The sequence below is a fragment of the Pteropus vampyrus genome, unplaced genomic scaffold (assembly GCF_000151845.1).
Source record: "Pteropus vampyrus isolate Shadow unplaced genomic scaffold, Pvam_2.0 Scaffold1, whole genome shotgun sequence".
In the NCBI taxonomy this organism is placed as follows: Eukaryota; Metazoa; Chordata; class Mammalia; order Chiroptera; family Pteropodidae; genus Pteropus; species Pteropus vampyrus.
The window spans coordinates 6,288,306-6,304,610 of record NW_011888782.1 but is presented as its reverse complement, the minus strand read 5'-3'; the positions used below and the strand labels follow the sequence as shown (position 1 = coordinate 6,304,610).

General features: G+C 37.3%; 1 pseudogene; it reads right to left on the bottom strand.

Moving 5' to 3' along the window:
* Window positions 1–66: 66 nt before the first annotated feature.
* LOC111736286 lies at window positions 67–185 on the bottom strand (annotated as a pseudogene).
* Window positions 186–16,305: the final 16,120 nt, after the last annotated feature.

The following is a 16,305-nucleotide window of genomic DNA, read 5'->3' as shown; positions in this document are numbered from 1 at the left end:
CCTTGGTTGACCTCACAGATTGCAAGGACCTTGTCAGCTTACAATCCCTTTCTTTTCTACTTTTAATGCCTACAGCACCTGGTCTTTCTAGGTGATCTCTCATCCAAGTACTAACCAGGCCCGACCCTGCTTAGCTTCTGAGATCAGATGGGATAGGGCTTGTTCAGGGTAGTATGGCCATAGACTAGAATGTATATATAGAGGGAGAATGTATATATATTGGGTCTATTTTCCTGGAGCACTCTGAAGAATACAATCTGCGTTTAGACTGGACAAGTGCTATCCAGTTTGGCACAAACCCCGCCACTCTCTGTGGTCTCCCTGACAGGTCTTTTTCACCCACTCATGTTTCCTGTGCAGGACCTATATGTAGCAGATGCTGCCAAAGCCCTGCCCTTAATCTCTTGGCCTGACTCAGAGGCTGCCCTCTGACAGTTCAGATAGCTTCCTATATCTCTCTGCCTGAGGCTGTTCTTTTCTCAGTGCAGTGCACTTGGCACATCTGTGAACCAGGACAGAGGTACCAAAGAGTTACTCCCCTGCCCAATAACCAGCCATCAACCAATGAGGGATGGAAGTTGTTGGATAAAGATCTCAGCTTCCTCGCTACCTCAGTGAGACAATTTTGAGGTGTTTCCAGGTAGTATCTCAGAGAGCTCCCAGCAGGATTGAGCGCCAGTTGGCCATCGTGGTAACCCACTCATGAACACACTTTATTAGCTATGTGCTCTTTCCTGACTCACTTCCCCACTCTTTCACGTCCTTGAGATCACCTCCAAAATAAGTTACTTGCACCCAAATTATTATTGTTTAAAGGTAACTCAAACTAAAATAGGACCTGCAATCAATTGATCTGTCATCTCTGATTTAGACCATCTCTGGGTCCTAACTACTCTTCAAAAATAAGTTTCCATCTCAGTTTGTCAGCTAGAAATGACCTTAGAGGGCAGGTAGAGGCTTAGGACCACAAAGGAGTTATCTGAGGTGACTCAGCATGATTGATCAAATATAGCTTGAGCCTCTCTCCCTTAACCTCTAGGTGGGTGCTCCATCCACTGCCTCACAGGTAGGCAATCAACAGCGCCCCCATTGGCCAAATCCAGCAACTACTGCTTTTGAAAATAAAGTTTAATTGGAACACAGCCAGACATATTTGTTTACCTATATTATCTTTGGCTTTCTCACTTCTTCAGCAGACTTAATAATTGGGACGGAGACCATCCATCCAACAAAGCCTGAAATATTTACTATCTGGGAGTAAATATTTGCTGACCCCTGCACTAAATCATAGTTCTTTGGGTGGGAGTGGAAGGGGGAGGAGGCAGGGCAGACATCACACTTTCCTGGGCTCACTTATAGGTAAAGCAGTAAGAACAGCCACCTTTTTTTTTCACATACACTCAGTGGAGCAAAAATTGCAGCTATCTCCCTTTCGCTCAGCTGGAAGAGGACGCTTGTGGCAGAGCCAAAGGATCAAGGCTGCAACTCTGACTTCTCTCAATAAATTAATTTATTTTTAAGCACATCTGCCTGTTTATTTAAAGAGGTGCGGTGGCCTCCACTTGTGCACTTGTGTGCAGGAAAACATCACACTGAGATCTCAAGTGTCACAGCAATTAGTCAAATGGGGAAAGATGCTGCTCCAGAATGTTCAGGGACACTGTACTTGATAATCTTTAATTTGCTCAATATTACAATTAAGGTAACTCCAAATGTGTTATAACCTTAATAATGTCAACATGTTTCCATTATCTCGGGTGTATATATTATTTTTAACCTACTTCACACACAAGAATGTATTAATGCATTTTTTGGCTGCTAGTAAAGTGGCCCTCTAACATGCCTGTGAAGAACTTAATAACCTTGTAGAAACGCTTTACTAATGAGTATTTAAAAATTATTAGAAAATCATTCAGTGAGGATTGAAAAAAGAATCTACTACATGATCATTTTCTGGAAGATAGATCTTCATGAGGAGAGACACAATTAACAGGAAGGCAGACAGGCTAATTTTGGGGTGACAAAGGAAGTTGAGCAGAGTGACGAGGGAAATACAGCAGAATTAGCAGTCAAAGAGGTTCCAACTCTGGCTTCCCAGCTCATCAGCTGTGTGATCTTGGGAAAGTTGTCAAACCTGTCTGAGAGTTAGTTTCTACATCTCCAGCTCAAAAGCCCTGCCTGGTTCCCAGCAGTATTCATATGAGAATGTAATTAATCGGATGCTGATAAAAGAATTGTGTAAACAGTACAGAGCTATGCAAATATGCATTATTATTGCACAAAGCTGATGAGTGGTGCTGTTTTCTGTCGTCATTTATCGCGTGCGTTTCCAGTGGTATTTTAAGACAACTAAACATAAACAAGAGGAAAAAGAGGCAGAGGTGACAATTCATTTCCTCCATCTTAGAGCTGCCCGGCCAGAAATGATAGATGTTCAAGTGATCTACACCCATGGCCTTACCCAATAGAAGGGTGGGTTCTACGTAGGGGAGAAGCACTGCTAGGTAGCCACCAGAAAAGGGAATTGATGGGAGTCATATTATTTTACACAGTGCTGAGAGTGACCAATGATCAGTGGCTAGCTTTTATTTTCTTATTCTGGGAGCAACTTCACTAACCCTGGGCAATCGCTCATGTCCCCACCTCCTTCACAAACTCTTCAGAGGCAGGCATAACCCTGTGCCTGGATTATTGAGGTAAACATTTATGTAACTCCAACGCTTCCACTGGTGTGAAATTACTGATACATTGGGATCTTCCATTTTCCCTAATTAGACCAGCGAGTGAGGGATTTGCAGAAACAATTCCAGAGACTCTCACTTTAATATTAACTAATGTGCACTTGGCCTACTTTTTGATTTTCCCACTGAACATATAGGGTCAGTTTCTCATCTTGCCTGGCACCACTGTGGAGTATGCTCCGAGCTCAGAACTGCAATGTTTTCAAGGGCGGTGTATTCCCTCCCTTTACCTCTCACTTATCCTTTGCCTTCCGCTAGGATTGGGGGCATTGTCTATCTTAGTATACAAGCTATATTTTCATGGGGCTCTAGAACTATTTCGATACCCATGTCCAATGAATTCAACTAAGGGAACTGAAATCGTTCGACTGATTTTTTTTTTTTTATACAAACCTGTAAGATCACCATGTGTGAATATGTGTATCTATACGTGTGTGTATTTTTTAACATGAATTGAATTTGGGAGTTATAATGGACCCTTTATTCAGATAGGCTTTTAGAAGGGAAACTAAGAACATAAAAGGAAACACTCCATAAGAATCCAAGTGGAGTACAGTGGGAAGAATGACAATTTTTGAAGTCAGACAGACTGCATTCAAATTCTAGCTCCTGAATTGACTTCTTTGTAATCTTCAGCTAGTCAATTTCTCTGAACTCCAGATTCCCCACCAATAAAATGGGGATAAAACTTACCTCTTTATTGGGTTGTGAGGTTATTATAATATAGATGAATTGCCCCTTGTATCCTGGCACATAAGAGGCACTGGATGAAATACAGTTATTGCCATAGTACCAGTAACATCAAGTGACTTGTTTCTGTGAGTCTAATGAGATATATGAGATAGATAAGTGTGTAAAAAATCTACCTAGTATAAAGGCAAATAAAAATATTGACTTGGAGATCAAGAGAAGTGGGGTCAAGGCCTCTAGGTATCTAGTTTGTCTTTTTAGCTTTAGGTTTGCTCGCCTGAAAATGTGGTGTTAAGACTCTCAGTGGTTATTTAAAACTCATTTTTTCTAGCGCCATGCAGATTTTGTAATTGTACAGGCTCTCATTTTGGAAGAAGAAGGAAAAAGGAAGAAAAAGAATGAGTAGGATACTAACCTCCCAACCCGGCTTCAACCAAAAGAGATGTTTTTGTCTCTTTTGCACCCCTGTCTTCCGGATAGGGTTTGGTTAGCTAGAAAAGCTTCCTCATCCAGAACAACTTGGCAAACCACTGGACAAGATGATCTTAAGATCTTTTCCAGCTGTCATGTTCTGGCAAGATATTGTCACCTTTTCCAAGCTTTAGTTTGGCAGACTGTCAGGCTGCTTGAGGCACCAGGAAATTTCAATGTGGTTACAGGGCAGAGATAGCTTTTTGAAAACTATGAAGTAGGCACATAATTCTTGGTCTCCATTATCATTGTAGAGATGGCCCTGATCACCTTCAGATTCTTCACTCCACCCCAGTCCTCCATAGACTTACAGTCCACAGCTGTTTTGATATAAACACTTAATCCTTACCCTTGTTTGGGTGTTTATCTCTATTTGAATGTGGCTAATTAGGAGAACGTACTTCACTCTCTCCTTCTCCAGAAATGGCCTTAGAGAGAAATAACTCTTCTTCAGAGGCATCTTTTCTAAGCTTTCAAATTCCATTGCTATGCCAACTGTTTGATTTGTCTGCCCTGTAAAGCCAGTTTTGAGGTCAGACGTGAAAGTTTCTGCTATAGTCATTAAAAGAGGAGCTTTGGGGTCAAACAGCTCCATGATTTCGTCTTGGCTGCATAACTCCTTTGCTTCTCTACCTTGCACAACTTACTTAATTTTTCCAGTTTCCTATATTTATATGTAGTCGCTATCTCAGGCTTGTTATAAGAATGTGAAGTTTTCCTGAGATAAATAACCCCTGAAACCAATCATATCTCTTTTTTTTTTTGTCATCAGCATTATTATATAGTCACTTGACTCAGTTCAAACCTCAAAACTCCAAAAAATATTACACTTCTCTTTTTTATTTAAATAAGCTCAAAATTCTATTTTAGTTATCAAGGTTACACCCTATACACACACACATATCCAAAGTTGTACCCAAAGGCCCTACTATCTTTCCAGCAATAAAACAGTGGGAAAGTCCTTCTATCATAGCTACACATTGTCTTGGCTCCTCCAATAACCTTTCAGTCCATCCAGAGCCTCTGCTGTTTCTGAGTCATACTCAGGCAATAAGATGCTCTGATGGGATGGAAGCTCCCACTCCTGGAGTCTCTTCTCCCACCCTATCACCACATACTTGGAGGTCAGAGTTTCCACTCAGAATAATGAGCAGTCACACCTTCTCTTGAGACCTGTCAATCTCTAACCTTTTCTAGTCTGGGGAGAATTTCTATCCCAGTTTTTTTTTTTCCCTTGCCCCCAGATCCATCTTTCTGTTACCATCCCACATTAAGATAGCCAGGACTTCATGAAACATTGCAAAGGCTAGGCACACATCTCCTGAGAAAAAGGAGAATAACACCTAGAAATGAGTGAAGGAAAGTTATAAACATAAGGTATAGTAGTCCACTGCCATAATTAACTCCACTGTCATCGTCAGCTTCACTATTACCGTCATCGACCAAACCGCCAGTACCGGGAATATGTTTTCAAAAGTATGAAACTTTGCAATTCTTAAAAAAAAGAGACAGAGGTACAATAGCTTGGAGATTTTGTTATTCTTGTGAACACAGAGACACATATAAGACAACAACGTGAAACTCTAAGCCTGAAAGGCATTCATTTTTGACTAAGGCGTGTATAGGTACCAAGAAATTCTTTCCTTGTGTAACACCTCGATCTTTTCACCAAGTCTCATCTTCTTCCAGCACAAAACTATAAACTACCATGATATATGAGGAAGGGGAAATATTGTCAGGAATGGCTAAATAAATCAGCTTGCCACTAAAGCTTCAGCTTAAATTTTAAAATGTAAGTGGCTTCTCTTTGTGAGCTGGTAGCAGTGAATGATTCACAGTAAACTAAGCATCTTGGTCCTGTCCCTATTTTCAGGTAAATACTAGCTTCATATAAATTGCATTTAGCTAATGAAAAGTAAACCATTTTCAAAGACAAAGGCAAGTGCAAATTATAATTGTGTCCCTGTTTAATACATAGGGAATCCACATAGAGAGCTTAATATTGTTAAGCCTGGAACAACACAATTCTAGACTTTTAGTGCTTAAAGGCAGAGCCAAAAATACTCATCTAATTTTGATTAAATAATAGTAGCTACTATGTATGAAGAAATAACTATGTGTTACCTGCTTAGCACCATGAAAAGATCTTTGCAAACAATAGTTCAGTTAGTCCTTACAACTTCGAAAAAAAAAAAAAATGCTACTGCATCTCAGAATGGATAGACAACTTCTCAAAAACACATAGCAGGAAGTGGTAAATCATGATTCAACCCCTGTTTGATTGACTCCAAAACTCATGATCTTAACTACTAACCTATACTGCCTCCCACTTCCTAACTGCTTCACCTTGATGAAAGCAGTAAGATGTTGGTAACACCAAATTTGGTTAGTGACAGCCACCCCTCTCCCCACCAATGTTTTCAACATTTTTCTACTCCATCATTTTCCATTTATTCAATTCCGTTCAATAAACGAGAGTATTCAATTGCCTTTCATATATGTGGTTTCTTTTCCAATCTTCCATCTTATATTCTCCGCATCCAATCAGTTGACTTTCCTTTCTGTCTTCCAAAAGTAACTTTAGCTCATCCACTCCCCATTAGCATAGGTGCTCATTCTTGTTAATAGTCATGTGGATGTTGAACTAGCTCTTAAGGAGGTTTCTCTGCTGATCTTCCCTACTTACATCTGTAAGAAACAGTTGTGAAAGGCTTTTAACAAACAAAAAAAATGCTGAGTGTCCTGTCTGATACCCTCCCAGGTTATTTCTGCCTTTCATTGTTTTGTCTTTGGCCTATTTACCACTCTTTAATTGTAGATAAATGATAGCAGTGCAAATAGTACGGTTTATACACATGCAAATCATTTTGTTGGTGAAGGGACAATTGACCTTTCCTTGCTCAAAAACAAAACAAAACTAAAACATTTTTGCATGTGTAAATTTATTTCAGTAATTCATATTGAGCTATTTTTAGGTACTACTTAGAATTCTCCTTTGAACCAATTGTAACATCTTACTGATTTCCTCATTAATGAATAAGTTAAATAAAATCTTTGTCATGTATTTATCTTATATTTGTAGGAGAGTTGTGGTTTTATCTTCTTAAAAAAATACATAGCCTTGCTATTTATCTTAATTCAGATTTCTCAGAGACATAGCCTTGCTATTTATCTTAATTCAGATTTCTCAGAGACCAGAGCCTGAGGTGCAAAAATGGTTACAAGTATTTATTCTGAGGGGACCCCATAAATCTACAATGATCATGTGAGGAGAACAAGATAGGCAAGAAGGGAACATCAATCAGGGTGCATTACTAGGTTGGTTATCACTGTGGGTACCAGGACTCAATCCTACTAGGGGACCCTCTGAGGAACCATATAGAATATGCACCTCAGAACCACCCTCCAAAAGGTAAGAGGTTGAGACATTTCTCTTCTCACTTCTGTCTCCTATAGGTTGAGGATTAACCTAGGGGTATTAACTTTAGTGTACTTCCTACCCATGCCTCCATGCTTTGGAAAAAGTTGTGTGCACTGGAGGTGTTAAGCTGACAGAAATGCAGAACTGGTTATCCTGGTTTCAATAAAATCAGGGGGGCTGAGGGGACTTGGTGCATGGCACAAGAGCAACTGCCACACAACCAGTGCTGTCTACCCAAACTAAAAATTGTTATATTCTTCTTCATTTTAGCACTTTTAAGGGATTTCTCATTTCTGTAGGATAAAATCTAAGCACAAACATGGCCGTTCATGTTCCGGCCGTAGCCTCATCTCGCTCCTCTCTCTTCTTTATGCTCTAGCTTCCAGCTATACTCTGGTACTTGCTGTTTCCCCTAACACTATCGTGGCTCAGTACATGTGTTCATGCTATTGCTTCTCCTTTCTAGCTAAACCATCATTCAATGTCATTAGAAATGTTAAGTGATGGCGCACCTCTTTTTGCTCCCCCACAATATGTGGCATTTCCATATGTCATTCTGCTGTGCTTTTCTTTATTAAAGTATCAACAACATTGAATTCCATGACTCCATTTACCTCTTATTTCATTCTGTCTCTCTGTTTCTGTTCTCTCTCTCTCTCTCTTTCTGTCTCTCTTTCTCTGTTATTATTCTGTAAGGGCAGAGGAGACAATATTTTTTATCTTTGTATTGTCTGTGCTTAACAGCTTCTGTCCCATAGACAGTGGCACTCAAAAATAGTTTGATGATTTAATTAAGCACCTACTTGGCACCTATCTGTACAAGTCATGATAGAATGTAAAGTTTGCATAAGTTGGGAAAGGTCAAGTTATGCTGTAACAGCAAATTACTGAGAAATCTCAGTCGTTTAAAACTATCAACATTTATTTTCCACTCGTGCTGCATATCAATCATATATGGACAGATAGCCTCTGCTCTAAACAGTTACTTAGGAACCTAGGCAGCCAAGTAGATATTGTCTGAAATATTGTTGGTTGCTTTACCCAAAGGAAAAGAGAACTTTTGAGTATTTTACACTGGCAATTATATGCTCATTTCAGGAGTGACACAAATCATTTTTGCTCAAAACTAATGGGCTAAAAGTAGTTATGTAGTTTCATCCACTTAAATGAGAGATTAGACATGCAATCCTGACATGTATCCAGGAAGAGAAGACCCAGAATTATTTGGTGATCATTACAAGTGACTACCACAGTTTCTCTCATCAACATTGCTATAGGTTGAATTGTGTCTCTTCCTAAATCCATTATATTGAATGCCTAACCCCCAGCACCTCAGAATGTGACCCTATTTGGAAAGAAGGTCATTGTAGATGTAATTATTTAAGATGAGATCACACTGGAGTAGGGTAGGCCCCTACTCCAGTATGACTGATGTCCTCATAAAGGGAGAAATTTAGACACAGGTATTCACGTAGGGTGAATGTCATGTGAACATGAAAATGGTCATTTTCAAGCCAAGGCAAGAGGCCTGAAACCAATCATGACCTCATAGCCCTGCCAAGGCCTTGATTTTGAATTGTGTGTGTGGGGGCGGGGGGGTGGGGGCAGTGTGGATTTCCCTCTACTTTTTAAGTTCTTCTGGTTGGTCTAATAATCATATTGACATGAGACCGATTAGCAGAAGAAATTTTTAAATTTAATAACATGTATACCTCCTGTATCCAAGGGAGAGACTCAGGAAAGCTGAATAATTCTGAAATGGTAAAGGCCAACATCTTAAGTAATACCTTCGGCTAAAGACAAAAGAAGATGCTGGGGGTAGAAAGTCAATTATAGGAGGTTACCAGGAAAAGCACAATAAACAAGGGTAAGGTTGCTATGCAGATTTAAGTCCTTTCCTTCTCCATTGACAAGAACTAGAGATAAGATCATCTTCTTCTTGGTAAAGTAATGGAGAAAGCTTTACAAATGGAGATTTCCTTTATACATGTAAATGTCTCTTGTAAAAGGGTACCTCCTACCTAGGGTTCAGAGATTTTCCTCTGTCTGCCATTTCTTTCAAATAAACAGCCCAGAATAATCCTTATGGCAAAAAGATATACTTTGGGATGGCAAATTCTGTTCCTCTACAGTCAGGCCTTTGAAACTTTCCCAAGAAGTTTCACAGTTTGAAAGCTAAATTGATAGATTGCTCCATCTCATTGAACCAGTCTCCCAGTCCTGAGAATAAGTCAGTTGACTTAAAGAGTTATGTCTAATTTCAGTATGAGGGTCATGTAAGTTGGGTCCCAAAATTAGGTCTATAATGTGCAAGAAGTAGAGTATTTAATAAAGGGTTTCTATAGAAACAAAAGAAAAACAAAGGTTAATAATTGGAGCAGATTGTAAATTAGATAGTTTCTGAGCTTATGGAGCAACCAGTCAAGAAGATTTCTAGATGTCAGAGTTGAAGCATCTTCTGCAGTTCGAAATGTCTCTGATGATGTCATTAGGTGTTCAGGTAAACTTTCTGAGTTTTGCCAAAACAACAGCAGGCATAAAGAAGATTGTCCAAACATGACCCGTTGTGGCAATTTGTCTGAAGTTATTTATACCAAGTCTTACACATTCAGTTGGCAGGGTTTCAGGAAAAAGGGCCACTTTTATTCCAACTCAAAAGTGTGGGAGAAGATTGAAAACTTTAGTTTGGAGATTTGTAGCCAAATGAGGAAACTAGAAGATTTTAGAATACAGTCCAGTTTACAGGTAAATAACAAAAACCTTGAAGAAGTTAATAGGACTAGAATCTAATATAAATGACTGTATATTACAATTTCTATTGAAACATAATTTTTCTTTCTAAAATCACCCTTATTTTTTTAAACCAAAGGTAGAAAAAGTAAGACTAATTTGTTTGCAAAATAAATCTAGTTTCAATTAATGTGTCCTGTTCTTTTTATAAATGTAGCAAGAATAACATTTGATCACTTGGGCTTTTTTAAATCAGTTATGCTGGAACTTTTTATATGGAATCTCCAGATAGAACTTTTAACAATCTCTCAAACCTAAGAAGCCAAGTCCAATATTTACCATCAGACTTCACCCATAATACCTTTAAATTTGGGTCCATTCCTCTCTTGTCAAGGTCCCCCAAATATCCTGAGGTTCTTGTGCTTGCCAGGAAGTAACTTTCTTTACTCACTTGGTAAAGCTGCCAGGAACCCTGTAAGCAAGGTACCAGGCTTATTTTCTAATGGTCTTTCTTGGTTCCATAAAATAAATCTTAGTTTCTTAAAGCTATTTAGTCATATCTGATTCCATGCATGTCCATCTCAAAAATGGCATTCCAGTTAATGCTCTGGTAATATAATCAATATTTTCAATTTTGTCCTGCTACAAGAACAGATTCCTAGTGAACTTATATAAAACAAATATATTGCCATAAAAATAATAATACTTACCAAGTGTTTCCAAATTGTGGAAGGATCAAGAAGGGAGAAAAATATAAACGTTTTAATTTTGCTTACAAAGATATAATTTACCAAATTGCTATAGGTCATGGGTAGCTTAGGAAAAAATATTTTATATCTGGAAAACAAGAATTAAAGAAACTAATATTTTTAATAAAAAGTCATAAAAGTTATAATCATGTCATTAGTTCATTTAGTCCCACGTAATTTATTCTTGTTGATCTTGAACTTTTCTTAGAATTTTTATGAAGACATCAGTTTCTATGTTCTGCTAATTCTTACCCAGTTCAGTGGTGTGATCTGAGAGTCATCAGAAACCTGTACTCACAGTTCTATCTATAAGTCTCATTGAAGAGGAAGCACTTTGCAAATGCATAAGAGTAAAAATTAAGATCTAGTCTCCTAGAAACTTTGAAGTTTATAATATAGTATTGTTGACTATAATCACTATACTGTATGTTAGCTCTCCAGGGCTTACTTATCCACTAGTTTCATGTTTGTCCCCTTAAACAACATCTCTCAAATTCCTTGCCTCCCAGCCCCTAATAAACACCATCTACTCTTTGTTTTTATAAGTTTGGCCTTTTTTTATAGATTCCACCTGTAAGTGGTATTATATAATATTTGTCTTTCTCTGCCTAACTTATCTCACTTAGCATAATGCCCTCAAAGTACATCCATGTTGTTTCCATGTCTTGGCTATTGTAAATATACTGCAGTAAACATGGGAGCATAGATACCTCTTCTATATCCTGCCTTGTTTTCTCAGTCATGACTTTTTTTCCTGTTCTTGTGGTTCTTTCTTTTCCCAGTCTCTTAGTGTTTCACAGAACCTTTCCTTTCATGCCTCTTATCCTGAATTCTTATTCTCTTTCCTGGTAAGTAGAATATACCGTTTTAATCCAAACTTCTTTCATAAATGTTCATAGCATTCTCTCCACATAGTTCGGGAGAAATGTAAGGTGAAATTTCATGGCACATCATATTATATTGAAGTAGAGATGTATCAATTATCAAAGTCAGGCAATATCCTTCAGACATTTAAAAGATATATGTTTGATTGCCTCCATTGATCAAGTTTAACCAGATAATTAGCTGAGTAGTTGTGGACTATATTTTTGACAAGAGGACTTTCCTTGAGTTCTCTCTAACCAGTGATGTCTTCCTGGTGAGAGATAGGAGTTGGAGGTAACTGTGGTGGTGATGATGGTGGTATTAGCTAATGATAGTGGTGATAGTGATTCATAACATGCATGTAGATGGTGGAATATTTTCATATCTCTGTAGAGTCTAGATTTACTTTCTTGGTAAATGCCATTCTTTACACATTTTGGGAACAAAAATTCCCCAGCCCAAGTGTGCATATCTTTAAACTCTAACGTTTTATGTAAACTTAGTATTTTAGAATCTCAAAATGAATCTGTCTGTGTATTTATCTATCTGTCTATCATCTATCATTCTCTATATTTAATTTTTAACTTTATGAGCTAGAAAAGAGGGAAAAAAATGTCCAACTAGAAAACAGAAGGCTTATAAAGCAGAAGAAAAACTATTTTGGTAAGGAAAATATTTCCATATTATATGTTCAAGAGGTCGACATAAACAATAGTGAGTTAAAAAATATTTTTAAAATTATGCACAGTGTCACTTGCCAGTGTTGTGTTAATTAATGCAAATGTAGAACACTGCATCAGTTCTTACTTGAATTCTACTAATGTACATCTGCACAGTAAATATGTTAGTGAATAACCCTAAGCCACTCTCAGAAGATTCTTTTCTCAACTGCTAAATCCTAGAAAATCATTGCAAGCATTCTAGGCATATTTTTACATGTTCAGGAAGATCTAAAGTATCCAGTAGAAACCTACAGAAGTGGTGTGTCACTCTCTCATTCTTAGTATGTATACACTTTATTACCCAATAAGAGGCAGACAATAGAAATATAATCTCAATTAATTTAAAATCTATTAAAGAAGTGGCTTTTATGCAAGTTATATAGTTTAATTTTTACAAGTCAAATATTATTAAAATGTCTGCTAATATGCCTTAGTTTTCCTGAGGTGGCTGAGAACAGAGAATAAGAGTTAAAAAGGGTAATGTTTTTTTGTCAACATTTTATGTTAAGGTTCCAGCTCACCATTCCATGATTGACATTTCTACCATTCCAGAAGGATTTCAACATTGTAATATTTTTTTTTCTAGTGAACAGGAAACAAAAAAATTAATGCATGAGCATTCAAAACCTCTCCTCACACTATTAAGGAGAAATCTATGTCTGCCAGCTTAGATCCTGAGTCTCTCTTGTGCAGAATCAGGAAAACAAGTGAGAGAGAGAACAGTCACGGATAATGGTTTGCGTGATTGACATTGGAAAAAGCGGAGGGTTAGTGGCAGGAGAAAAATGAACATATTTATATAGTAAAAAAAAAAAAGCTAATGTAGATTGGGTTGTGTTGGGTGGGGAAAGGGGGTAGGGGAATTCAATGAGCTTTTAGAGAGACTAGAGGAAGACTTAGGACCCAACTTACATGAAAGAAAGCTATCAAGGTATAAGAACTTAAAAATATGGTATCAAATTATCCTCTTTCCACATTTACAAGAGACATAAAACTCTTAAATTGCATTTCAAATTAAATGTTGGAATAATATTGTAAATGTATTTCAGGTCTAGACTGGACCATAAAGTCATTCAGTTTGTGTGTGTGTGTGTGTGTGTGTGTGTGTGTGTGTGTGTGTTTTGCTTTAGCAATATAAATTACATCATCATTTCTATGGGGATAATGGTACTCTTCTTGTATATATCTCTGGATATTCCTCAAATTTCATTGGTCAGTCTCTGTTCCTGATCTTTGAAGATTTCATATCCTTGACTCTGACTCATACAAATAGGGGGAAAAAATAAACAAATTACATTTGCATTAAGATTTTAAAAACATGCAAATTGCTATTCTGAAGAAGACTCTGGAAGATTATTGCACTATAATGAACTAAACATAAATTCATTACTGAACTAGAATGGTAGTGTGAAGAACTCTGAATAATGCTCTCTCTTCAATGAAACAACCATAACTGGTGAAAATTGTTTTAAGAGAAAATATTGAAAGTCTCTGGAAATTATCCTAAAGGCATTCAGCAAATGAAGAAACATTTTTTTGAGAAACTTTACTAACTTTGGTAAGAATAGTGAATCTGTGGCATTTGAACTACAACCAGATCGTTTCCTGTTCTCACCTCAGTTGAGTATGATGGAAGCTCTACTCTTGGTGAATGTAGCAAACTCACAGGGATCTCCTTCCTCCCAGTGTTCAGCCTAGAGTCAAGTTATTCCCCTGCAGAGGCAAGACACAAGCATCTCCCTCTCCTCAAGCTCCCACAGGCAGAATCTCTACTCAAGTCAAGTGTGGCCCAGAGTTTTGGAGCTCCTGTTTTCATCCAGTCCCCACTTGTAGGGTGGGAGCTCTGTCCAAGGTATGACAGGTCAAGAATATTGGACCCTGTTTGCCTTTGTCCCAAATCATTCATAGTGTTATCTCCTGAATCCAGTGACCCATTCATAAAAGAAGAGTCTCACTCAGAAAGAAACCACTATTATCTATGATGCCCCAGCTCCATAGCAATGACACTGAGGTTCTGCTCAGAGGAAGAGGCAGGCTATTATAGTAGAGTCTTATAGCTCTCTGTAAGGAGACTGACTTTATTGGAAACAGAGCGTAAGGCAGTTCAAACTCAAGGACACTGTCGAAAACAATGGAGATTGGTGATAAGCAAATGAAAGCAGTCTAGGAGCTCCATGATAGCAACAAGCAAAATGGCAGACTAACCAGAAGTTCATCAGAGAGAACCAAAGCTTATGCCCTGGGACATTGTTGAAAACAGCAGAGCAATCAGCAAACAATTAGTGAAGACTAACAACTGGGTATGATACCAATACAAACAGACCAGCCAGAAGGCCAACAGGAAAATCAGGCAAAAACATAATCAAAGACAGCCTGGCTAAAACCACTGTCACCCTGGGTAGGTAATGGGGAGAGGAGGAAGTTAGTGTGATTGAGTGCATGTCCAAAGTTTCATCTTCCGAGGAGCTGCACACCACAGGGAAAATAGACTTTGTGGAATCAGTTCAGTCAAGTTATTAAACAAATAAACAAAGGATCAAACAAACAACAATCACAACTCCTAGGGTAAGGAAACCAATGACCAGAGTACCTACAATATATTGTCTAAAATGTCTAATTCTCAACTCAAAATTATGAGACATACAAATAAACAGAAAGGTATAACCTATATTCGGTAAGTGAGGGAGAAAGCAGGAAGCAGACACTGCCTGTGAGAGGGATCAGATTTCAGATTTAGCAAAGATGTCAAAGTAAGCATTATAAATATGTTCAAAGAACTAAAACAAATAAATAAACAAACAAAAACACTATACTTCAGTAATTAAAGAAAGACATGTATATGTATCATTTCATACCTTGATAATATCTCACAAAAATAGACTATCAATGAAGTCATAGGTTTTTAGAGTCAAATGGAAATTGTGGAGTTGAAAAGTAAAATAAGCAGTGAAAAATATACTAGAGGGGTTCCACAGTAGATTGGATCTAGCAGAAAAGAGAATTAAAGAACTCAAAGATAGATCGATAAAGAATATGCAATCTAAAAAAAAAAAAGAAAGAGAGAGAAAGAGAAAGAATAAAGAAAAAAGTAAATCCTCAGAGAAATACAGAATGATATTAAGTGCACTAATATAAGCCTAATGGGAGTACCAGTAGAAGTGAAAGAGAAAGGAACGACAAAAATATTTGAATAAATAAAGGCTGAAGGTTTCCCAGGTTTGATGAAAAACATTAATCTGCACATCCAAGAAGTTCATAAACTCCAACCAGGATAAATTCAAAGAAATCCACATCTATACTCATCATCGTTAAAATGTTGAAAGACAAAAACAAAGAGAAAATTTTGAAAATAGGTAGAAGAAAATAACTCATCATGCACAAATGAAATACAAAGATTAACAGACGACTTCTCAACAGAACCAATGAATGTCAAAAAGCAATTCAAAGTGCTGAAAGTAAATATATTCAGTAAAACTATCTTTCAAAAATAAAAATAAAATAGATTCCAAGATAAACAAAACTCAGAGAATTTGTTGCTAAAAGACCTGCCTTACAAGAAATATTACAAAAAATTCTTCAAGCTAAGAGAAAGTAGTTCCCAAACGTAATTTGAATGCACATGAAAAACAGTGGCAGTAAATATAATTATGTAGCATCAAACAATATGCATATAATTGTACTGTAGGGCCTGTAACAAATAGAAATGTAATGTATTTGATAACAGCAGTATGAAGGAGATGGGGAGGAATATAGCCTTACTGGAGTAAGAAAATAATGCCAGATACTAAAATCCACAGAAATAAATAAACCAGAAAAAGTAAATAAGAATGTGAATATAACAAATATTTAAAAACTCTACAAATATATATTTGCAGTATTTAGTGTCTTTTTATTATCATTATATTTATTAGTATTTA